Here is a 24,293-nt window from a genome sequence, read left to right as displayed (position 1 = left end):
TATTTGGGTTGCAGTTCATTGATATTTATTTTCAAGAATTTGTCCCCGACAGCCTCTTCATATCCCTAGTGCCCAGAACCTGCTCCACACAGCACAGCGAGAAAAGGCCGCCCAGCCCAGCTGTGCCATAGGGGCTAAGCACAAAACAACCTTAGGAGCTTGTGTCATCCATAGCTTCTGAACAACATGTGGGGGTCATCAGCTTACAAATACATTCTAGACCGGTAGCGTAGACAGGCCCCAAATGTATCTAAGTGTCCTGCCTTGAAAAAGAGGAGAGAAAAAAACAGAACCTTGATTAGCTTTATTTTATAGTCGTGGAAACTGAGGCACAGAGAAGCAAAGAGATTCGCTCATGGTCAAAAAGCCAGGAATAAAAAATGGCAGATCTGCTGATAGTCCTGGGCCCTAGCCGTGTTTGTCCTGGCCTCTCTGCTTCAGCTCCAGCAACAACCCGAGTCGAGGTTTTCTTCCTCTCTGTGTCCTTTAACTTCACGTCACTGCAGAAGAAAGATTGTTTCTGACCAGCTGGCTCTAATGCACGGAGATGTCTTTCCAGAAGACGTGCTCTGGCTCAGTCCCATGTCGTAGGTTTTCTGCAGGAAGTGCTCGGTGCCGTTCTAGGGCCTGTGTTACACAGAAGATGGACAGAATGGTCCTTTCTGACCTTAATTCTTTTCTTTCACAAGGAGGGTAACGCTGGACATTTTCTCTCATTCACTTTCCTTTGGAATAATTTCAATCCAGTCCAAAGGATTTCCTCTTCCATTGTGTCTTCAGCTCCTTTCCTAGCAAACAGTTCCTGTTCGAGCACAGGTTTCCAGTTTCAGGCTGTCCCAGGGTGAGATGGCCATGAAAGGGTTCGTAGCTCAACTGAACCTGTCCCCAGGTGAAGGGAATAAGTGCAGGGGCAGAAGGAGAGGCCCCAAGATAGGACAGATTCTTTTTGCTGGGCTAAGAGTATAGTTGGATGCGCTTCACTTCACTTCATCGGATGCATTCAGTGGAAAATACAGTGAGGAGATTTATATACACACAGAACGTGAAAAAATGGGTGTTCTCATACACACTCACTTCAGATGAGCTATTACCAGCAAGGAAGCGGGGGGGAAGAAAACCTTTTGTTGTGATAATCAAGGTGGGCTATTTCCAGCAGTTAACAAGAACGTCTGAGGAACAGTGGGGGGTGGAGGTGGGGAATAAACATGGGGAAATAGTTTTACTTTGTCTAATGACTCATCCATTCCCAGTCTTTATTCAAGCCTAAATTAATTGTATCCAGTTTGCAAATTAACTCCAATTCAGCAGTCTCTCATTGGAGTCTGTTTTTGAAGTCTTTTTCTTGTAATATAGCAACTTTTAGGTCAGAGATCGAGTGACCAGAGAGATTGAAGTGTTCTCCGACTGGTTTATGAACGTTATAATTCTTGACATCTGATTTGTGTCCGTTTATTCTTTTACGTAGAGACTGTCCGGTTTGGCCAATGTACATGGCAGGGGGCATTGCTGGCACATGGTGGCATAGATCACATTGGTAGATGTGCAGGTGAATGAGCCTCTGATAGTGTGGCTGATGTGATTAGGTCCTATGATGGTGTCCCCTGAATAGATATGTGGACACAGTTGGCAACGGGCTTTGTTGCAAGGATAGGTTCCTGGATTAGTGGTTCTGTTGTGTGGTGTGTGGTTGCTGGTGAGTATTTGCTTCAGGTTGGGGGGCTGTCTGTAGTCAAGGACTGGCCTGTCTCCCAAGATTTGTGAGAGTGAAATGGCCCACCTTGAATATCACTACAAAAGGTTTTCTTTCCCCCGTTCCACTCTCCTGCTGGTAATAGCTCATTTGAAGTGAGTGTGTATGATAACACCCATTTTTTCACGTTCTGTGTGTATATAAATCTCCTCACTGTATTTTCCACTGAATGCACCCAATGAAGTGAGCTGTAGCTCACGAAAGCTTATGCTCAACTAAATTGGTTAGTCTCTAAGGTGCCACAAGTCCTCCTTTTCTTTTTGCTTAGATGAATGGGTCTGTAGTTGCCTGGATCACTTTTTTCCCTCTTGCTTTACTATCATCGGACAATAGATGGGGACGAAGAGCCTCACCAGCTCTATAAAACCAGCTGGGGGAAGGCTGGGAGCAACAGGTATCAGAATAAGCCAGACCCGGGCTTCTCAAACTTTTGGTTTTGCTGGCCCCACTTTGAAAGTATTTCAGGCTATGACAACCCCCGACCCCCAAACAGTCATAGCAAGTTACTGTACGGACTCATAGAAACATACGCATGGTATTGCCACCCTTACTTCTGGGCTGCTACGGGCGGGGCACTGCCCTCAGAGCTGGGCAGCTGGAGAGGGGCAGCTGTTGTAGCCCTCTTCCCCTCCTGCCCCCCCTCCCCTGAGAATATTTTTTGTGATCTCTTGACCCCCCCTCCCCCCTCCAAAGCCTTGCAACCCCCTTTTGGGTCAGGACTCCCAGTTGGACAAATGCCGAGCTAGACAATCTCAAACCATGAACTAGTTCCCAGGCGTCTCTGGGCCGATTCTCAGAGGAGGCAGCTCCCAGAATCAGGCCCTCGATGACTCTCCCAGTGCAACAGGCCCTGGGTGCAGTGATCGGTTTGAAACAGGAACCCCTGCAAGATGCTCTCTACCTTCGGTTCCTGACCCCTCCAGGGGCCGAGTGCATCTCCCCCATCCTCAGGCAGAGCTCAGAGCAGAGTCAGCAGCAGCAGCCCCTCCCCGGGGAGAGCTCCAAGTGAAGGCAGGGGCCTGGCAGAGAGAGGAGAGGGGCACAGGCAGGTCAGAGGAGGGGTGGAAGGTGGATCCCACCTCAGGAGATTTAACAGAGAGAGGAAAGCGGGGCTGTGAGAGCGCAGAACAGAGACACCCCCCAGGAAATCCCCCACCCCCCACCCCAGACACCGAGATCCCGGCCTGGCACAGGGGTTCGCTCCCCAACACTTACTCACGACAGCTGCAGCAAGAGGTCCCTGTGGGGCGGGAGGAGCTTCCACCCCGCTCCGGCTGGCTGGATCTGGAGAGAGAGAGAGAGAACAGGGAGAGGAGAGTGCGGTGAGGAGTTGGTGCCCAGGGGTCCCCCTGCCCCCGCTCCTAGCTCTGGACCCCCATAGCAGGGGTATCTGTGGGTGTGTTCAGGGAAGGGCCGGCGGCTCTGCTCCACCAGGGCTGAGAGTGTCAGAGCAAAGTAACTGTAACACTGCGGAGTATTTTCAATGTTGCCTCGTCCTGAATGTCACTGATCCCCCAGTTTAGAATGCGTCTCCCCGGCCGCTTCTCTTGCTAATTTGAACCTCAGGGAACACATCAAATCTCTCTCCTGTCCCCCACAGCTGCTGGATTTGGGCCACTGCCAGGGCCCTCTACACTGGGGTTAACATCTGGATCCTGGCCAAGCTGGTTCTAGCCCATGTGGCCAACCCCCAGTGACCAAAAATCACAAGTCAGAGCCCCCCAAAACCAGGAGATTGGCTTAAACAAGATGAGATTTTGAAAACAACTGTGGGTTCTGTTCTTGATCTCCTGGTGGTGGAGCCTTTAGGGGTCACCTTTTCAAGCTTTTCTCCCCATCCAGGAGGGCTAGAACAAGAAAAACTTCGGACAAAAATGGCCAACCCCGCAAAAATCTTCTACCAGAATCAGAAAAAATTAGTCCAGAATGATTGAAAACAGAACAATTTTTTGTTTTTTTCCAAGAAGACAGTGAATGTTTTTTATTAAAGTCGACACTTTCCACAAAAGGTTGCCTTGAATCAAACACCCAATTTTTCTGAAAAAAAAAAAATAATTGAACCATTTCAGTGGTTCTCAAACTTTTGTCGTGGTGACCCCTTCCACACAGCAAGCCTCTGAATGCAACCCCCCGTTATAAATTAAAAACCACTTTAATATATTTAACACTGTTATAATGGCTGGGGATGAAGCAGGGTTTGGGGGTGAAGGTTGACAGCTCATGACCCCCACATAATAACCTCACGACCCCCAGTTTGAGGACCCCTGGACTACACTGAGCATGCACAGACAGAGAGCCAGAGGGATGAAAGGCTGCTGGGATGGACAAGACTTGTGGGGCTCTGAGAGACTGTCCCCCGCCCGCCACCCCGCAGCAGTGTGAATTCAGCTCCAACCAGGGGCAGGAATCTGAAATCAGTTAAACAGCAGAGACTTCATGCAGGCAGAGGTCCGGCTTGCCGGGCAGGGACAGCTCCTTCCCTTCCAGAACGTGGGCATCAGCAAAACTCAAGCATCAGAAACCTGGGAATTAGAGGCGGGGGACAGAGGGCCCCCCCACCCCGCCAGCCTGGAGAGGGGGAAGGGACGGGGGACCCCCCCCAGCCCGGAGAGGGGGAAGGGGAGGGGAGAGGGGAGACAGAGACCCCCCCCAGCTTGAAGAGGGGGAGGGGGCCCCTTAGGGGGAGCGGTCGCCAAACGGCGATGCCCAGCCCATGAGTCGGGGTTCCGGCGGGGGGGGGCTCTGGAGGGGGGGTTCCAGCCCCTGCCCCCCAGTGTCCCAGAGCTCCCCCAGCGAGCCCGGCGTGGGTTGCACGTTTCTCACCGGCTCAAGACCCTGAGGGGAAAAGGACCCTGCGAGATTTACTTGGAGGTGGGTCTTTTGCTCATGGGTTGTGTTATGAATCCTGTGGGTGGTGTTTCCTCAGCATAATGCCGCATTGTTTCCCTCCTTTATTAAAAGGCTTTTGCTACATTCAGACTCTATGCTTGCGAGAGGGGAAGTATTGCCTCTTGGAGGCACCCGGGGGTGGTTTGTAATTCTCCCAGGTCTCTGGGTGGGGGCTCGAGCTGGTTTTGTATTGCGTTATTGAAACCCCTAGATACTCAACCTGGCCCTTGTTGCTGCTAACTCTGACATGCAGAAGGGTTACAGTTACATAGGAATTAGATACAGTGCTCCTGTCAGCTAATTTCCAAGTTATCTGCAAAAAAAACCCCTAGATTTTTCAGATGCCTAAGTAGTACCTGTTAAAGTTGCCCCCCCATCTGAAATGGCACCCCAGCACCCCCCCCAGCATGTACTGAGAGTTGGTCAGTCCCTGTCCCAACACATAACACCCCCCCCCCCATGTATCTCTACTTTTCTCCAGCTCCCTCCATCCTACCCCCATTTTCCCTGCACCCCTGGGTCTCTCCCTGCCCCCAGATGTCTATGGGGCTGTCTCTCCGAGGCCCCATTCTGGAGAGAAGCGTGTGGCAGAGTTGAGAATGAATGGCAAGTGATAGTTACATTCCACAATTTTCCAGGGAAACTTTGTTCCCTTGGATTTGTGGCTGGCTGCTTCTTGGCTCTGTTCCCAGCACTGACGTGCTCCCTGGGCTGTTTTCTGGCCCCCCTGGCTGGCATGACCCTGTTCCCCAGCTCAGTTTGGACCCTGCTTTCTCCTTAGCTCGGCCCCTCTCTCTCTGACCTAGGCAATTCTGGCTTACACAGAGGATGGGACCCCCCTGGCCTCCTGACTCCCTGAGTAACCTGCCCGCCCTGTCAATCAGGCTGACCTGGCGCATTGGCCTCTCCCCATTGTTCCTGGGGACTGGCAGTCTCAGGGTCCTGATTTCCCATTGACCCTTCCCCTTCCTTTTGGTACTGGGAGCTAGCTAACCCAAACACCCCCACTGAGTTTTAGGAAGTGCACAACAGTCGCCTTACATCAGGGAGACTTGTACCCCCAAAGGGAGCAATGTACCCCCAACTTCCTTAAACTGATGTGGCTCTCAGCCACTGTTGTAAAAGCAGGAGGGTTTATTAGCTGTCTGGAACACAGTATAGAGAGTCCTTGGTTAGAACTGAGAGTTCCGGCATGGTCCATCCGCGTCAACCGAGAGCCCTTTGACCCCTTTGTTGTCCCAGTTCAGGAGAGCATCCCCGATTCCAGTGGTCCCACACTGAACAACCCCCAACGTGGCTCCTCTTCAGCCCTTTCTTTTTGTTCCTGGGCAAACCTTGTCCCCTGGCCTTCCTCCTCAGCCCTTTGTTCTCCAGCTGGTCCCATCCCACTGGCTTCCTGCAGAGGGTGGGCCATCCATGGTCGTTAGTTGCTGGGTGCCAAATGTCTGGGCAATTGGAATGGCCATTGTCTTCTGGGTGTCTCCATGGGCATGGGGCCCCAGGGCCCAGGCATCTAGGCGTCGGCCACGTCTGTATCTCTGGGTCTCTACAAAGGATAAACAACCTTTTCCCACCACCTACTTAACCATGCAGCACATAGGGGAAACTGAGGCACATAGTATTCATACAAAATAGTACAAAAAATTCCCACTCTGTCACAGTTCCAACCCTCCCCCAGTCTGTGCCCGGGGCAGAGAGGCCCTTCTTTGCCCCTTCTCCCCCCGTCCCACCAGTCTCTGCCCCTGCTCGCCCAAGGATTGCAGTGGCTCTCAACTTTTCCATACTACTGTACCCCTTTCAGGAGTCTGATTTACAGACCCCAAGTTACACCTCACTTAAAAACCATTCGCTTACAAAGCCGGACATAAAAATACAAAAATGTCACACAGCCACTACTATGGAAAAATTGCTGACTCTCTCCTTGTTACCATATAATTATAAAAGAAATCAGCTGGAAATGTACATGTCGGTGTACACTCCATAGAGCAAGATGAAGACGTCACTGTCTGGAATGTTGGTTTGCACTGAGGTCACCAGGGCTTTCAGGCAGCCCCTGGTAAAACTAGGCCAATAGCGAGACGAGCAGAGGCGGACGAGGGTTTCCTGGGGCCCTGGGCCAGAGCAAGTGGACCCTCCTCCCCCTGCGGCGCTCCTGCCCCTTGTCCAATCAGAAGCAATATGCTAATAAGGTGTATGATCTCCCCGGTGCTGTGTAGTTTCATTCTCCTCGCGGCTGGCTTTTTTGGGCGCTTTCCCTTGCCCGAGCCATGGGGGAAGACATGATTTGTGTGAAGGGGGGAGTTGGGGCTCCCCCCTCCGCTAATGCACAGAGAGGGGGAGATGGAGCAGGGACCTGCCTTGCAAAGGCTGCTGCAGCCATGGAGTCCCTGGAGGAGGTAAGCTGTGATCTTCCTCCAGAGCAGTGCCCTGGGAACCTGACTCCCACCCCTGCTCTGCAATGGAGGGACTGGGGTTAGTGTGGAGACAGGGGGTTTTTCTCAAGATCCCAGTGTCATCGCAGCCCTGTGATTATTTTTACAGCCTGGCAGGCTGCAGGGCCTCGCAGTGTCTGTGAATGACGTACGATGTGTACTGCAGCCGCTGTTTAATTGTGTGTCCATTCTTCGGCCACAAATTGAGATAGAATATTTTCGTTTCCCTCAAAGCTAGGTGTTGGGTTAAGGGGAGACTGGGGAGGGGGGGTTCCAGGAAATGAACAGTAGCTTTTAGACATGCCAGAAAACCCAGCAAAAAACCCAGAATTGCTCCCAAGTCGGCGAGACGTCCTGCCTTTCAGAAAGGGCTCCTGTTCTCTGGGAAATCCTCCCTTCGGGGGACAAATCAACCCCGTGTGCAGACGTCACTTCTCCCTTCCCGAGGAGCCTGGCCCAGAGCGCGGCGCGCATTGCTTGGCCTCCTGCCCAGGCCCCTCCAACCTCTGGGGTCCCATGCTCGTGGCTGGGGGGGGGGGTGTTACGGCAGCTGAGGGGGGGCAGGCTCCTGGGGGACAGGGTAGCCGGGGTCTTTGCAGGAGCCTTCACGAGAGAAGCTCACACCCAAGGAACCTGACAGGGGGCTGCGAGCAGGAGCCGCGAACAGGCCATGTGGCGGGGAGCTCTCCGGGTGAAGGGGAGATGGTGTCTGACCCTGCATTGGCCTGGCTGGGGCGGGGGGGCTCGCTCTGCTCGTAACTCCAGCGGGAGAACAATGTTCCGCCACCAGGGTGATGTTTAAGTTGATGGGGGTGGGGGCGGGGGGAGAGACACCTTTTAATCTGCATAATGACAGGTTTCAGAGTAACAGCCGTGTTAGTCTGTATTCTCAAAAAGAAAGGGAGGACTTGTGGCACCTTAGAGACTAACCAATTTATTTGAGCATGAGCTTTCCTGAGCTACAGCTCACTTCATCGGATGCATACCGTGGAAACTGCAGAAGACATTATATACACACAGAGACCATGAAACAATACCTCCTCCCGCCCCACTGTCCTGCTAAGTTCATGCTCAAATAAATTGGTTAGTCACTGTATGTAAGGGAGCAGTATGACTGCTCAGAGCTCCGATACGAAACTGCAGAAAAACCTGACTGTCTCTGGATTAAGTTTAGAAGCGTGAGCAACAAGAGTGATGTAGTGGTGGGAGTCTGCTATAGACCACCGGACCAGGGGGATGAGGTGGATGAGGCTTTCTTCCGGCAGCTCGCAGAAGCTACTGGATCGCACGCCCTGGTTCTCATGGGTGACTTTAATTTTCCTGATATCTGCTGGGAGAGCAATACAGCGGTGCATAGACAATCCAGGAAGTTTTTGGAAAATGTAGGGGACAATTTCCTGGTGCAAGTGCTAGACGAGCCAATTAGGGGAGGAGCTTTTCTTGACCTGCTGCTCACAAACTGGGAAGAATTAGTAGGGGAAGCAAATGTGGATGGGAATCTGGGAGGCAGTGACCATGAGATGGTTGAGTTCAGGATCCTGACACAGGGAAGAAAGGTAAGCAGCAGGATACGGACCTTGGACTTCAGGAAAGCAGACTTTGACTCCCTCAGGGAACAGATGGGTAGGATCCCCTGGGGGACTAACATGAAGGGGAAAGGAGTCCAGGAGAGCTGGCTGTATTTCAAGGAATCCCTGTTGAGGTTACAGGGACAAACTATCCCGATGTGTCGAAAGAATAGTAAATATGGCAGTCGACCACCTTGGCTTAACGGTGAAATCCTAGCGGATCTTAAACATAAAAAAGAAGCATACAAGAAGTGGAAGGTTGGACATATAACCAGGGAAGAGTATAAAAATATTGCTCGGGCATGTAAGAATGAAATCAGGAGGGCCAAATTGCACCTGGAACTGCAGCTAGCAAGAGATGTCAAGAGTAACAAGAAGGGTTTCTTCAGGTATGTTGGCAACAAGAAGAAAGCCAAGGAAAGTGTGGGCCCCTTACTGAATGAGGGAGGCAACCTAGTGACAGAGGATGTGGAAAAAGCTAATGTACTCAATGCTTTTTTTGCCTCTGTCTTCACTAACAAGGTCAGCTCCCAGACTGCTGCACTGGGCATCACAGCATGGGGAGTAGATGGCCAGCCCTCTGTGGAGATAGAGGTGGTTAGGGACTATTTAGAAAAGCTGGACGTGCACAAGTCCATGGGGCCGGACGCGTTGCATCCGAGAGTGCTAAAGGAATTGGTGGCTGTGATTGCAGAGCCATTGGCCATTATCTTTGAAAACTCGTGGTGAATGGGGGAAGTCCCGTATGACTGAAAAAAGGCTAATGTAGTGCCAATCTTTAAAAAAGGGAAGAAGGAGGATCCTGGGAACTACAGGCCAGTCAGCCTCACCTCAGTCCCCGGAAAAATCATGGAGCAGGTCCTCAAGGAATCAATCCTGAAGCACTTACATGAGAGGAAAGTGATCCCTTCCCACCAAGGGAAGGTCATGCCTGACTAATCTAATCGCCTTCTATGATGAGATTACTGGTTCTGTGGATGAAGGGAAAGCAGTGGATGTATTGTTTCTTGACTTTAGCAAAGCTTTTGACATGATCTCCCACAGTATTCTTGTCAGCAAGTTAAAGAAGTATGGGCTGGATGAATGCACTATAAGGTGGGTAGAAAGTTGGCTAGATTGTCGGGCTCAACGGGTAGTGATCAATGGCTCCATGTCTAGTTGGCAGCCAGTGTCAAGTAGAATGACCCAGGGGTCAGTTCTGGGGCTGGTTTTGTTCAATATCTTCATAAATGATCTGGAGGATGGTGTGGATTGTACTCTCAGCAGATTTGCGGATGATACTAAACTAGGAGGAGTGGTAGATACGCTGGAGGGGAGGGATAGGATACAGAGGGACCTAGACAAATTTGAGGATTGGGCCAAAAGAAATCTGATAAGGTTCAACAAGGACAAGTGCAGGGTCCTGCACTTAGGACGGAAGAACCCAATGCACCGCTACAGACTAGGGACCGAATGGCTAGGCAGCAGTTCTGCGGAAAAGGACCTAGGGGTGACAGTGGACGAGAAGCTGGATATGAGTCAGCACTGTGCCCTTGTTGCCAAGAAGGCCAATGGCATTTTGGGATGTATAAGTAGGGGCATAGCGAGCAGATCGAGGGACGTGATCGTCCACCTCTATTCGACATTGGTGAGGCCTCATCTGGAGTACTGTGTCCAGTTTTGGGCCCCACACTACAAGAAGGATGTGGATAAATTGGAAAGAGTCCAGCGAAGGGCAACAAAAATGATTAGGGGTCTGGAACACATGACTTATGAGAAGAGGCTGAGGGAACCGGGATTGTTTAGTGTGCAGAAGAGAAGAATGAGGGGGGATTTGATAGCTGCTCTCAACGAACTGAGAGGTGGTTCCAGAGAGGATGGTTCTAGACTATTCTCAGTGGTAGAAGAGGACAGGACAAGGAGTAATGGTCTCAAGTTGCAGTGGGGGAGGTTTAGGTTAGATATTAGGAAAAAAACTTTCACTAGGAGGGTGGTGAAACACTGGAATGCGTTACCTAGGGAGGTGGTAGAATCTTTTTCCTTAGAAGTTTTTAAGGTCAGGCTTAACAAAGCCCTGGCTGGGATGATTTAATTGGGGAATGGTCCTGCTTTGAGCAGGGGGTTGGACTAGATGACCTCCTGAGGTCCCTTCCAACCCTGATATTCTATGATTCTATGACCCAAACAAGAAGATGTTCATGAATTTGGTGTGTAAACGTTTCTTAAAGGGATATTGAGAAAAACTGTTGTGAGAATCTTTTGTCATTCTTTAAAATATGATTGGAAGGATCTGAGAACCATCTATATAGCGTGGGATAAAATGAAGTCTGAGATGACCAGACTTGCTTCACTTGTAATTCTGGGAAAGATTCCAAACAGTTTGATCAAAGGATGCTTGTCTTGAAATGCTCCTTTAACTGAATGGGGGAAGAAATATCTCAATAGTGAAAATCAAGGGCCCAATCTTGCTCCTACAGAAGTCAATAGGAGTTCTGCCATTCACTTCAATGCATCAGGCACTTGTATTGCAATAAACATCTGCAGAAATCTGGTGATTAAAATTATTGGAATTATTGTTTTGATGGAAAGAAAGCATTCTCAGTAGTCTTCACAGTCATAGGAGGCAGCTGCTATTGTGATTTAGCAGTTATTAAAACAGGTTACATAAATATAATTACAAAAATAGAGTCTCAAATCAGTAGTAATTAGAAGATGAAAGCCTTACAAGATACCTTTTTGTTGTTGTTAGGTTTCGAAAAATGTTAAAACATATTTCTTTTCAATGTGTTGCCTTTTTTATTAATCAGCAACCCCTTTATGTCACTTTGGGAAAGAGTATTACACTAATAATAACTATACATTTCCCAGAAGGTGGACAGATGATCTGGTTAATTATTATATCTATCTCTCTGTCCATTGTAGGGTTTACACAGTTGCCCATCAGTGTAGTATCTGAGCATCTTCCATGTAAATTGGAAACATAAGTAAAATCCTCCTGGAGTGCATGGAATTACTGGCATGTCTACTTTTTTGAGTAAAAGTCTGCTTAAAGTAGAGAGGTTGGTTGTTAGTTACGTCAAAAACAGAAAAGGAAAGTTAAATAAGCAAATACAGGAACATCTCACTTTTACAACGGAATAGTCACATTTATGGAAAAAGAAAGATATGGGTGGATATAGTAAGATGTTGATGTTATATGAACTTTGTCCTATTTTGTGTGTGCATATGATATAATATAGATGCATATAACCAGGGTTGATTCTATGCCACATACTTAACAGGAAAAGTATTTTAGAGAGTTGTTTAAAAAGAGAGGATTATTTTTTGTATCCCCCTGTCTAAAAAGCCAGATTGCTTTTGTATGACAAATCCAACTGTACAGTGATCAGCGGAAGAGCAGAAATGTACCTTAATAAAAAATTGTAATACAATTTCTAATACATTTTAGAAATCTCTGAAAATAACTTAAAGTAGCTATTCTATGCATTTAAATGATATACGTTGTAAGTCCAGGTATGTTCAGAGAAGTGGAAGAAAGTGTTATGTGTTCCTTTGGAAAAGCCATAATATCCTCTGTCTAAGGGCTGAACTCACATTTCTATCCAAGAAGACATATAAGATATTGGACCTTAATCTATCACTGGAATGGGGCTGTTGTCAGTAATCTAGTCTCAAACCAAAGCCCTTTAGAAGCTCAGAAAACAGCCTTACCCATCACACCACAGCCATGCACCAGGCTATAGGGGACTTTACAGAGTTGAGTGGGTCAACAGCCAGGGTTTTGCAGCCTGCTCCCTGATTGGCCACATGATCTTGACCCTGATTGGCTAGTGACCCTATATAAACTTCCTGCTTCCTTCCTGTCCTTGTCTGACCAACAAGCCATTGCCTGCTTGTTGCTACTTGGACCCTTCTGCTGCCTTGCTGAACTGTCCCCTTGGATTGGATCTGCAGGCTATCAGATCCTTACCTGAACTCTGACCTCTGCACTGTGCTTTGATCTGTCTCATCCATGGGAATTACAGCTGTGTAAGGCCCATCCTTGATCATGGACCAGTGTAACTTTTGCAGATGAGGGGAAAGAAGAATCCACACTTGAGGGAAAGAGCGATGCATTTTTCTGTAAGATCTTTTTTAGTCTTTGAAAGTTCCACTGTTTAATCAAACGTTGTGTGAAAAAGTATTTCCTTTTATCAGTTTTAAATTTCATGTCCTTTAATTGCAGTGAATGGCTCTGTGTTCCTGAGTAATGAGACTGGGAGAACAGAAGTTCCCAAATGTACCTTCTCTAAACCATTCATTGTATTATACTTTTCTCATATTTCCTTTCTAAATAAACCATCCCAATCTTTTCAATCTTTCCACGGATGAGGTTTTCCAGGTGCTTTATTATCATTTGTCACTCTTCTCTGAACTGCCTGTAATTCTGCAACAGGAGAAATATAATCAAGAAATGATGAGCTTAAGTCTCAAATATAACTCCTTCCCCTCAGACTTATATTTAAGTATTGTCCCTTATAGAATTCTAGTTATTTTAAAATTTAATATGATACACAGCTGAAATTTCTTATACTTGCATACAGTAAATCACAGTGTAGTACTTATAACCTTCAGCCTTGCTTGTTTTTTCAATTATAGCTACAAAACAAGCCAAATGTGAAGAAAATCAGTTCAGTACTTTTAAAGTAATGAAGTTTCAAATTGATGGCCTGGAGTTTGAGCTGGTCCACAGATTGTAATAATCTCAGAGGTTTTTTTTATGTGTTCCAGTTTCAGGTGCTCTCCCACTGGAGAAGTTACTTAAATGATCCAGAGTTTGAGGCGATCCAGAGTTTGAGATGTGCTAGAGTTTGAAACTGTCCAATGTTCTACCCCACGCCAGTTCTGATTCAATCTTAAATGAAATTAAGCAAGTTGAAATATTTAATGTAAAATGTTCATACAATTAATGTTAGTTATATGATTTCCTTGAAGGTAGGCTTGCCTTTTACAGGCTTGACCTTAACTGAGGCATTGTCATGTGAAAATGGTAAAGTACATCTTTTTTAACACTGAAAAGGGAACTTTATTAGACTGAGTGTTATTCCCTGAAACTATTCTGTCTTTCTGGTTCACTGCAGAGCTTTTCCTACAAACTTCTCCAGGGCCCTTTCCTTCTGGCTTCCTGCTACAGTTTTAAAGAAACATTACACATATCCTCACTAAGATAAATTTATCATCTAATATTTTTGAATGTTGTACTTGTATAGCATCTTGAATCAGAGGATTTCAGAGGGATTTGCAGATATTAACAAAGTAAGCTTTAAAGTACGGCTGTGGATAAGTCAATATTGTTGTACTTGTTATACAGCGAGAGGACACTGAGTCAAATATGCTAAACTTGCCCAACGTCAAACAGAGAGCTTGTGGCCAGAAGCATAACTATAAGCATGGTGTGGGTGGGTGTTATGTACTCCCAACGTTAGGTGTGTTGACACCTCAATCCATTGATACACAAAAATCATCCAGTCACAGAATAAAATAAATTTTGAAATTGTGTTGTACACCTTGGAATTTTTTATCAATCTATATTTGAAGTGGTGTGTAGAATTATTATTCTGCAAACAAGAATCAGGATTATTTTTGTTTTTTCCTGGTCCTCTGACAATGACTCTGACACATACAAACTTTCTGATCAAGGGGATAAAAATAGAGTTCCTGAAACTACAAAATGGAAAAATCACAGGACTGGAATACAGTTGTGAGAAGAATAGCTTCATGGGTATAGTTACCTTAAATTTCATATGAAGGTATTTATGTTTTAGATGGGTTTCATCTTCAGAGGCTTTACAATAATTTTTATCCTTCAAGATGAAGATTGCAGAAGACAAGCTGTTTGACTTACAGCCCAGTTCTAAAATAGAAATGAGGCATTTACTCTATTCTTTCTGAGGAAACTGAAGTGATGAAATTGATTATTTGTTTGAACTTATTTTTAATTTTACTGATGGATGAATGTTGAGTGACTGTTAGGGTGTTTTTGTTTTTTTGTTTTTTTCAGTCAAATATTTTTAAAGGATTTTGTTGTTGAACTTTCCTTAAACTGATAACACAATGTTCTCTTAAGAACTTTCACACAGATAAGACAGTACCAGCTTATTCAAAAGTGGTCTTATGTAATTGAATTTATTATATTTTGAGGGGATGTGTCACAGACATCAGTTGAAGAGTTTGCAAAGCTTCTGTTAAGTATTTTGTTTTTCTTTTCTGAATATTTTTGTAGCTGGGAGACATAGCAGCCTTTTTATATTCTTTTTAACGTTAGGGTTTGAAAGCGTGGTTGTGTACATGTGTGGGTATGAATAACCATAAAGTCCACCTCAGAAAGGTGACAGAAAGTTCTCTGTTTAGTAGCTTAAAATATTGTCTCATAAAATTATTCACTAAAGTGTGTTCTGTGGTTGTTTGTCTTAAGAGACTTGAGATCGTCGTCTGTAATTTCTGGTAAATAAAAGTTAGCAGACTACTTAAGTAGAAGTTAGACAAAGTCTAGACCATAATCTCTCTGATAGGAAGAGGGAGGAAAGGGTTACCCATCTCACAAGAATAGAATTCTAAGGAAGCTTTATAATTGGCTCTGAGGATGTGCCTTAGGCCATGTCTACACTACAAAATTATGCCAACCTAATTTACATCAGCATACACCCCCTGCACTTTTAAATTGTGTGTGTGTGTGTGTGCGCATACACTTGGCTCCTTGTGTCAGTGGTGCGTGTCCTCACTAGGAATGCTGGTATTGATTGTATTGCCAATGTGGGGCATTGTGGGACAGCTCCTGAAAGCCAGTAATAGTCAATGTAAGCAACGCAGTGTCTACACTGTCTCTGTGTTGACCTAGTTACATCAACTGGAGCTCTACGCCACTTGGGGAGGTGATGTTACTAAATCAGTGCAGAGAGGCACTTGCATCAATGGGAGCCAAATTTAAGTGAAGACACTTCCACAGCTAGGTTGATGCAAGGCAGCTGATGTTGACCTAACCATGTAGTGTAGACCAGGCCTTAGACATTAGATAACTTGTTTTCAGTATCAATCCTGTGACCAGCTGTAAATCATAGATTTGATTAACTTTGGTAAAATTCTTTAGTTGGGTTTTATAACTAAACAGACAGCTACCTACTTAAAATCCTCTTTAGAATTGATTATGTTGATTACATTTGGTATTAAGTGGATTAATTTTATGAGTTTTATTTATATGATTATTTAATTTCAATCAAATCTTGAGACTAATTTGCCAATTTGATTTTAATTCAGTTTTTGTAATGTTCCGTTTTTACTTCAGTTTAACATTAATAATAGCTTGGTTTTGGTGATGTTTTCTTGATTTTTATATTAGTTCAAGTGTTTTTTATAAAACTGATACAGTTAGTGGGGTTTTCAAAAGTGCCTGGGCACCTCACACCCAATGGGGATTAGGTATATAGGTGCTCTTGAAAACCCCACTATGAATCTCATTTCTTTAAATAACCAGTGTAGGGTCACAACCTTTGAGGAGTCGGGGGCAAAACAGCCAATCAACATAAAAGCGTGATTAGTCTCCTAATTAGTCTTGGTTCTCACATGATGTTTGCTGTGGAACAAGGAATTTGATAACTATAGAAGTAAGTATAGTGAAAGTTAAAGATAACATGTGTGAAAGGCGTTTTTTTAAGTTTGTTCTTTTCTCTGCAAGTGGAACCCTGTTCCTCTGTCATTCTCTGAGACCAAGCAGAAGCGTCTTTCCTGAGTTTGATTAAATTTTTAATTAGAACATTTGTGTTTGGAGAGTGGCTGTGGTTTTTTGTTTTTGTTTTGTTTTTTGAGTAACAATGGTATTTTTGTGACTTTTACTGAGGTGGAGAAGAGAGTTTTATATTGGGCCTGGGAGGCGCTGCTCGCTCTTTGCTCCGTGATGGACTTTGAAAAGTCACTGAAAGTACACACTTCTCTCTCTGGTCTATCAATTTGATAAGCAAAGTCTGCTCACCCCCTTGTCTGTGGGTGAGCTGGCAGGGGAACTCTCATGTCCTAGCTTCGTGCCATGTCTTCACCAAAAGTCAATCTTTTCTCCTCTTTTGCACTTAATTCTGAAGCATTCAACAGCTAAAGTAAGACTCATTCAAACCTAAGACCTTTCACAGCCTTCAACATGCTAGGTTTCAGTAGATATTTTTAAAAAAGAGCAGTAGCGAAATGTAAATGTTCATAACCTTGAGACTGTTTCAAATTTTCTCTTCCCTCAGCTCAATAGTCCTTCAGCTCTCTCCAGGCTCAACAGTCTCTCACACCACTGAAACAAAGCTAAGCGATTCCCTCACAGGCTAAGTAATCTCTTGCCCTGTGAAAGCACTGCTAAACGGTATCTTGGCCCTCTCCAGGATAAACAGTTCCTTCCTTGTCCCATCCTGGGCTACAGTTTCACTGCAATTGTTGCAGGGAGAATAACAAAGGACTTCTTCCAAACACTCTGGATAAAAAGTATCCTCACATCTTTGTCTATAGCTGAGCTGGCAACAGAACTCTGGAAACTCTAATCTGGTGCCCCTAAACAAGCATACATGCTAACACCAGGCTTCAAGCGAACACCATTATTGTGATGCCCCAAGATCTTTCCTTCAAGTGTTTATTACTCTTCCTTGGAGGTCCTTTTTCTTCCCCTGCTTATCTGTAAGACCTCCTCCTGAGTTTCTTCATAGGCCTCTTCACCACAGGCCCGACCTCACAGGCTGCCTTCCCTTGGAGGAGAGCCCTTTTCCTGTCTTGCCTTATCCCTGATATCTCTAAAATCAGTTTTCAGAAGTGATACCCTTGTTAGTCTGTATCAGCAAAAACAACAAGGAGAAAATACAGTAGCAGGTATATAAACACAGTACATGAAAAGATGGGAGTTGCCTTACCAAGTGGGGGTCAGTACTAACAAGACAATTCAATTAACAGTCACAGGTTCTTGTCAACTGTTTGAAATGGGCCATCCTCATTACCACTACAAAAGTGATTTTTCCTCCCTTGGTATTCTACTGTTAATTCAATTATCTCATTAGTACTGACCCCCCACTTGGTAAGGCAACTCCCATCTTTTCATGTACTGTGTATATATACCTGCTACTGTATTTTCCACTCCATGCATCTAATGAAGTAGGTTCTAGCCCACGAAAGCTTATGCCCAAATAAATTTGTTAGTCTCTAAATTGCCACAAGGACTCCTCTAAAATCAGTGTTGCCACACCAACAACTTTATTTTTAGCTCCTAAGGCCAAATGATTTTGAGAATCTCCGCTTTACTTTCTTAAAAAAAATAACTTTCTAGCCCTTATGATGGCAGAGAAGCTTTAATGTGGATGAAGTGTACCCAAAAACTCTGGAATCAGCACATAAAAAGCACCCAAACCTTTTCTTTTTTAGTTTAAAATTGAGCTTTAATCTTGTGGGATTTGGGGTTGGAGGGTTGGGTTTTTTGTTTTTTCAGGGCTTGAGTCATGATTTTTAAATGCTTGGGGTTGGCAATACTGCAAGTTGACCAAACAGCTTGCATTATATGGTCTGCAACCACCTGATCTCAGTCACGTACTCCTCGCACAACCATTTCCATCAGTCCCTGCAGACGGCATCCCCCGAGATACCCAAGCATCTGATCTGCACCAGCAATACATGCCTGCCCTATAGGCTCTTGTCAAGAGCTAGTGTACCGTGTGAACCTTTGTCTTGCCATCATCTTTGGAAACGTTGATAAATATGTTGGCTTAACATAGTGGGTCCCATCGAGCTTAACACAGTGGATCATCAAGTAAGTGAGGGCATCTGGAAGTGGGAGAAAGAGGTGGGACCAAATTCATGGGTTTTTTCCTTGAGGGGCATGGACTCAGCGCTCCCTAGTAAAATCTTGCTTACTTGCTTTTCCTCTACGAACAAACAGTTCCGGGTGCTCCTGATAACCTGGCAGTTGCACATAACCCCAAGCTGAATGTTTTTTAAGTAAGAATGTTTTGTTGTTTCTATACATAACAGAGCCAGATTAAAGCCTTGGATAAAAGACTCCCTCATCAAAAGACTTTTGTTTTCCTGCTGAACATGGCAATCCTCTCCAGCTGCTTACACCGGGGAAGAAGTTGCAGGGGTGTTGGAACTAGGGATACTGGAGTGATACTGGGGCAGCACCCCTTGGCATGAAGTACTTGCCATTGTATACAGGGCTTTCAGCGTGCCGACTATAGAAGTTCCAACGCCACTGAGAAGGTGTCTCATGCCACTGTTAGGTTCCATTGTCATGCTCGGTGGAAGAGACTGCCTCCATTATTTTCTCTGTAGGTCCTGTAGCCACCTCATGTTTTACAGTCTCATAGACTTTTTTCTCTCTCTATTCCCTGAGAAGATTATTATACTGACTTATGACCACTCCTGCCAACTGGGAAACCTCTCATATTTGTAGTGGTAAGTGTATGCTTTGTAAGCCTGCTGCAGATTCTAACTATGGAAAAATAATGGACAAGATGATGATTTATACCAGAATTCAGTGCTGGTGTTAAGAACTACATCACCATTACCCCTTGCCCTACTTTTTATGAGAACTGCGGATGTCCTCATTCTTAATAGCTCAATTGATGACCTCAGTAGTGATGCACAAGTTGTTGCCAGGTGTTAGATAAAAATAGCTAAATATGTTTAGTCACAACAGTGCTGATCAGTGGGTCATGGTGAAGTCTTTTTAAAAAAAGATTTTAAACTGTGGTCTGCTGAGTGTTAGCTGATTAACTTTCTTTGTTTTCAATCAAGCTGATCAGCAGAACAACCTCTAAATACTCAATAATAATCTTTTATTCTGCTCAGAATCTTGTAGGTTGTGATAAATAATCCATTACTGTGGGAGAAAAATATATACATAAAATTATTTATTATTCAATAGCCCAATATATCAGCACTGATGATAAAGTCCTAGAACTAGGATGTGGAGACAGCAGAGTAAAATCAGTATGAGGACCGTGGTTATGTTTTTGGTTGTTGGATAAATAGCAAGTTACTTTAAAACCTGCTACAGTTATCAATGAAATGGAACAGCAGCAGACCAGTAGCCCCTGGGCTCAAGTTGCTGTTGCTGCTGGCATATAAGGATTGTGGGGGATAGACTTTTAAAGCAGTCCTTACCTCCTTCTCTGAACGTTGGTTGGAAGGCTCTCCCATCAGAAAGACAGGACTCTTGATCCGATCTCCAATATTGGATGGGATGGTTCAAGTGTGCAAGTGAAACAATAATAAAAGCGCTGATAGGGCTGCTAGCACATGTGAACAATATGCGAAGTTTGTAATACTGAACAGAGTAAGCTACAAATGTTTGCCTCTATTCTGAAATATAAACTACAGTGACTCTCTCCTGGCCTTTGCTGCTGCCGTTCTGATATGAAAGTGGGAACAAACAGAAGTCTTCTCACAGCTACGTGTAGGCCGCTGTTCAGCAAATCATTAAGCATGTGTGTAAGTCCTGTTGACATCAATGAGAATTAAGCACATGCTTATGTGCTTGGCTGAATGGAGATGGAATACTGAATCCGAGGCAGGCCCCTAAAGAAGGCAAAAAGCTTTAGCGGGTAATGAGACTGCAGTCTGCTCTTGATGCTGCTTGATCTCTGAAGACTGGCACCTTTGCTAGGGTTTTTAAGACTAGGATTGAAATTTAGCGATTATTGCATTTTGTCTGTCACTACTCCTTAGATTAATTACTTCACTTTTATTTTTGTATTTGAACAAATGGTGCTATCACAAGCCTCTCCTCATAGCCAATGAAGTGGTTTGTTTTGGTTGCTAACTGTACAGTATATCCCACAGGCTAGACAATAAGTCTTGAAAAGAATAAAAGCCTCTATTGTTATATGAACTGCAAAGTGAAAAGTTTATAAGCAAAACACTGCTTTCAAAACACAACTTTTGCAAAGCTTTTATTTCCTCTGTCAACATATTTGAGGCCAATATTTTCAAAAACAGGTTTCTGAAGTGGCCTGATTTTGAAAGATGCTGAGCCCCAGCATGGACTCCAGTGGAAATGACTGGGTGTTCGGCCCTTTAGAAAATCAACCTACTTATTCAGAAGCGTAAATTTAGGCGCCCATTTTTTAAAAATCTTGGTGCAAGTTCCCAAGCAGTAAATTAATACTAATACATGAGACACCAAAACCATACTACAAAGAATTGTCAACAAGACACTAAACTTTAGAAAGATATATTTCAAATAATAAGGAAGCTAGTCAAAACGTCTCTATAGACAACTACAAAGAAATTAAAAGCCTTAGAATTACTATGGCGGTCACGTAAGTACTGCAAAATAGAGTCACAGAAGGTACATGCATACCTTTTAAAAAGAAAGGAAGCAGAAAGGCAAGAAAAAAGTATAGCTGAATGGCAAAGCCCAAGTGACTGTTCTAGCCAAACAGGCTTCAGAAAATGGAAATCTAGCTTAAAAGAAGGTAATAGAAAGGATCAGGTAAGAAGATGAAAAAGTATGGTACTGATGGAATTTGTAGAGCAAGTAGCCAAAGTTATAAAAAATAAATAAAAAATATTTCTTTTCAATACAATAGAAGCAGGAAAGTTGTAAGGAAACCAGTAGGTTTGCTGGACTAGCCGTAATAAAGGAGAATAATGGCATTGCAGGAAAATAAAGGATTTATTTGTATCCATTTTCACAACAGAGGCTACTGTTGTGGGGAATACCTTCCTCAAACCTATTCTTAGCAGTAATAAAGATGAGGTATTGTCCAAGTTGGAGGTTCTGACACAAGAGATGCTGAGAGGAAAAGATATCAATAGATTTAAGACCACAATGGACTCCTACAAAGAAAGTGTCTATAAAGAAATATTGTGACTCATCTAGGTAATTCTTTGAGCATGTCAGCAAAATAGCTAGTAAAGGAGACTGAGGTGACCTTTTATTTGAACTTTCAAAAAGCCTTTGACACAGTGCCTCACCTGCATGAGAAAATACTAAGGAAATTAAGTAATTACAGAATGAGAGGTGAAATATTGTGCAGATGCTAAGATAAAAAAGAGTAGGACTAAATGATCAATTTTCAATTTGTCCAAAGGTTAACAGATGCCCTGAGATTCTGCACTAAAAGTGGTGCTTAATATGTTAATGATCTGGAAAAGAGGGTTAAAAGTGAGGTGAAAAATGTTCAGATGACCCAAAATGATTCAGGTTAGAGAAGACTGAGAAACTTCAGAGGGACCTAACCAAGCTAAATTAAAGGACAGCATGATAGAAGCTAAAATTCTATGTTAACAAATGCAAAGTAGTTCACATTGGAAAGAATAATTTAAATAATTACTGGGTTCTACGTTCATTTCAACCACTCTGGAAAAAGACCAAAGTGGTGGTGTGAACAGCTAGACTAAAACCTCTGCTCAATGTGCAAGGGCTGCTGAAACAGCAACACAATGTAAGAATTCATAAGGAACATAATACTGAAGCTATGGTAATACTGTTTTACAAATCATTAGTACACCCCCTTGAACAAATGAATGAAATCCTGGTCCCATTGAAGTCAATAATAGACTTCCCATTGATTTCAACTGGGCCAGGATTTCACCCACTATATTCATTTCTCATCACCCTGTCTTAAAAAAAATCAGAAATGGTGTGGGGAGGCTCAGAGATGAGCAACATAAATGATTAGAAGCTTAGAAAGATTTCAACAGGAAGAGAGCCTGAAAATCTGGATTTAAATTAAAAATTATTTTACATGAATAAGTGGATATGATAGAGGTATAAAATTAAATGTACAGAGAAGAGTGCTTTTATTTGACTCCTCTCTAACAGAACAAGGGACACTCAATGACATTGTAAGGGGGATAAATGTAACTTTATCAAAGGAAATACTTTTTTACACCATGCATAACTAAACTGTAAAACTCATTGCCACTAGATATCATCAGACCAAGAGTTTCAATAACATTCAGAGAGGTATATGTTACCCCATAATACTCAAAGGGTAGGGGGGAGTCCCACTCCCTGTAAGCTCTGAATGGCTGAGTTCCTGTTGGAATGGTTATTTTGATGATGCTGGGATTACTGTTGTCACAAATATAAAGAGAAGGGTAACCACCTTTCTGTATACAGTGCTATAAAATCCCTCCTGGCCAGAGGCTAAACCCTTTCACCTGTAAAGGGTTAAGAAGCTACGGTAATCCCACTGGCACCTGACCCAAAATGGCCAATGAGGGGACAAGATTCTTTCAAATCTGGAGGAGGGGGACAAAGGTTTTGGTCCGTCTGTGTGATGCTTTTGCCGGCAACAGATCAGGAATGCAGCCGTACAACTCCTGGAAAGTTAGTATGGAATCTAGCTAGAAAATGCATTAGATTCCCTTTTGTTTAATGGCTGATAAAATAAGCTGTGCTGAATGGAATGTATATTCCTGTTTTTGTGTCTTTTGTAACTTAAGGTTTTGCCTAGAGGGATTCTCTGTTTTTGAATCTGATTACCCTGTAAGGTATTTACCATCCTGATTTTTACAGAGGTAATTCTTTTACCTTTTCTTTAATTAAAATTCTTCTTTTAGGAACCTGATTGATTTTTCATTGTTCTTGAGATCCAAGGGTTTGGATCTGTGTTCACCTGTACAAATTGGTAATGATTCTTATCAAGCCTTCCCCAGGAAAGGGGAGTGTAGGGCTTGGAGGGATATTTTGGGAGAAGATGTCTCCAAGTGGGCTCTTTCCCTGTTCTTTGTTTAAAACGCTTGGTGATGGCAGCATACGGTTCAAGGACAAGGCAAAGTTTGTACCTTGGAGAAGTTTTTAACCTAAGCTGGTAAGAATAAGCTTAGGGGGTCTTTCATGCAGGTCCCCACATCTGTACCCTAGAGTTCAGAGTGGGGAAGGAACCTTGACAACTGTATTATATAGTTAATGTGCTAAGGTGCCCAGAGTCTTAGATATGTCCTTTTTATCAGCTTATATGAAACAAATAAAAATAACTATATTGGCAATGGAAGCATCTATAATTGCATTATGTAAGGTTATTTTTAAGAGAAACTCTTCTACCTCCTGAGAATAAAACATCTAACTGATGGGTCTTATGAAGAAATTTCAGTAGGTAGCTTATCCCATAATTGTCCACTATGGGTTTTTTGCACCTTATTCAGAAGCATTAAGTTCTAGACTTTGCTAGAGACAGGATACAAGACTAGATGGACCAATGGTCAATCCAATAGGTTTATTACTCTGCAAGTTATTCTTTGCTAGACTCATGCCTTCAAATATGCATCCTACACAAATGTCGTGAGTAGGTATTCAGTGAAAATATATAGTATTACAAATAAATTGAGCTGTTTGCCTGGATTCATTAATCTGTCACTCAATTTTGGTGACAGGATATGCCTATTCATTATTTATTTTTGAACTTTAATGAATAGTTTTCATGGCATTTGCCATATTTCTATAGTTCTGTAGGACTGGCATATTTATAAATGTATAGTTTGATATTTATTAAGTGTTTTTTCTATAAATACAGAAATTTAATAGCTGTTATAAACACTTACAGTTTGAAAGTGAATAGCAGTAGCTGTTTTAAATTTTTTAAATTCCATTTTACCCAGATAAGACCAATAGACTACATATGGGATTAGACACACATCAGTTAAGTAACTTGAATTAACCAATTATCCATA

At 43.7% G+C, this 24,293-nt stretch overlaps 1 long non-coding RNA gene across 1 annotated transcript in view; it reads left to right on the top strand.

The window, feature by feature from the left end:
• Positions 1–6,882: 6,882 nt before the first annotated feature.
• Positions 6,883–24,293, top strand: part of LOC144930015 (uncharacterized) — a 42,077-nt gene continuing 24,666 nt past the window's right edge. Inside the window, exon 1 of the long non-coding RNA XR_013635132.1 lies at positions 6,883–7,035. This is a non-coding gene — a long non-coding RNA (uncharacterized LOC144930015). The remainder of the gene's footprint in view (positions 7,036–24,293) is intronic.

The sequence above is a fragment of the Lepidochelys kempii genome, unplaced genomic scaffold, assembly GCF_965140285.1.
Source record: "Lepidochelys kempii isolate rLepKem1 unplaced genomic scaffold, rLepKem1.hap1 scaffold_242, whole genome shotgun sequence".
Taxonomy (NCBI): domain Eukaryota; kingdom Metazoa; phylum Chordata; order Testudines; family Cheloniidae; genus Lepidochelys; species Lepidochelys kempii.
The sequence above is the reverse complement of the archived record's forward strand: the minus strand, read 5'-3'. Positions and strand labels throughout refer to the sequence as shown.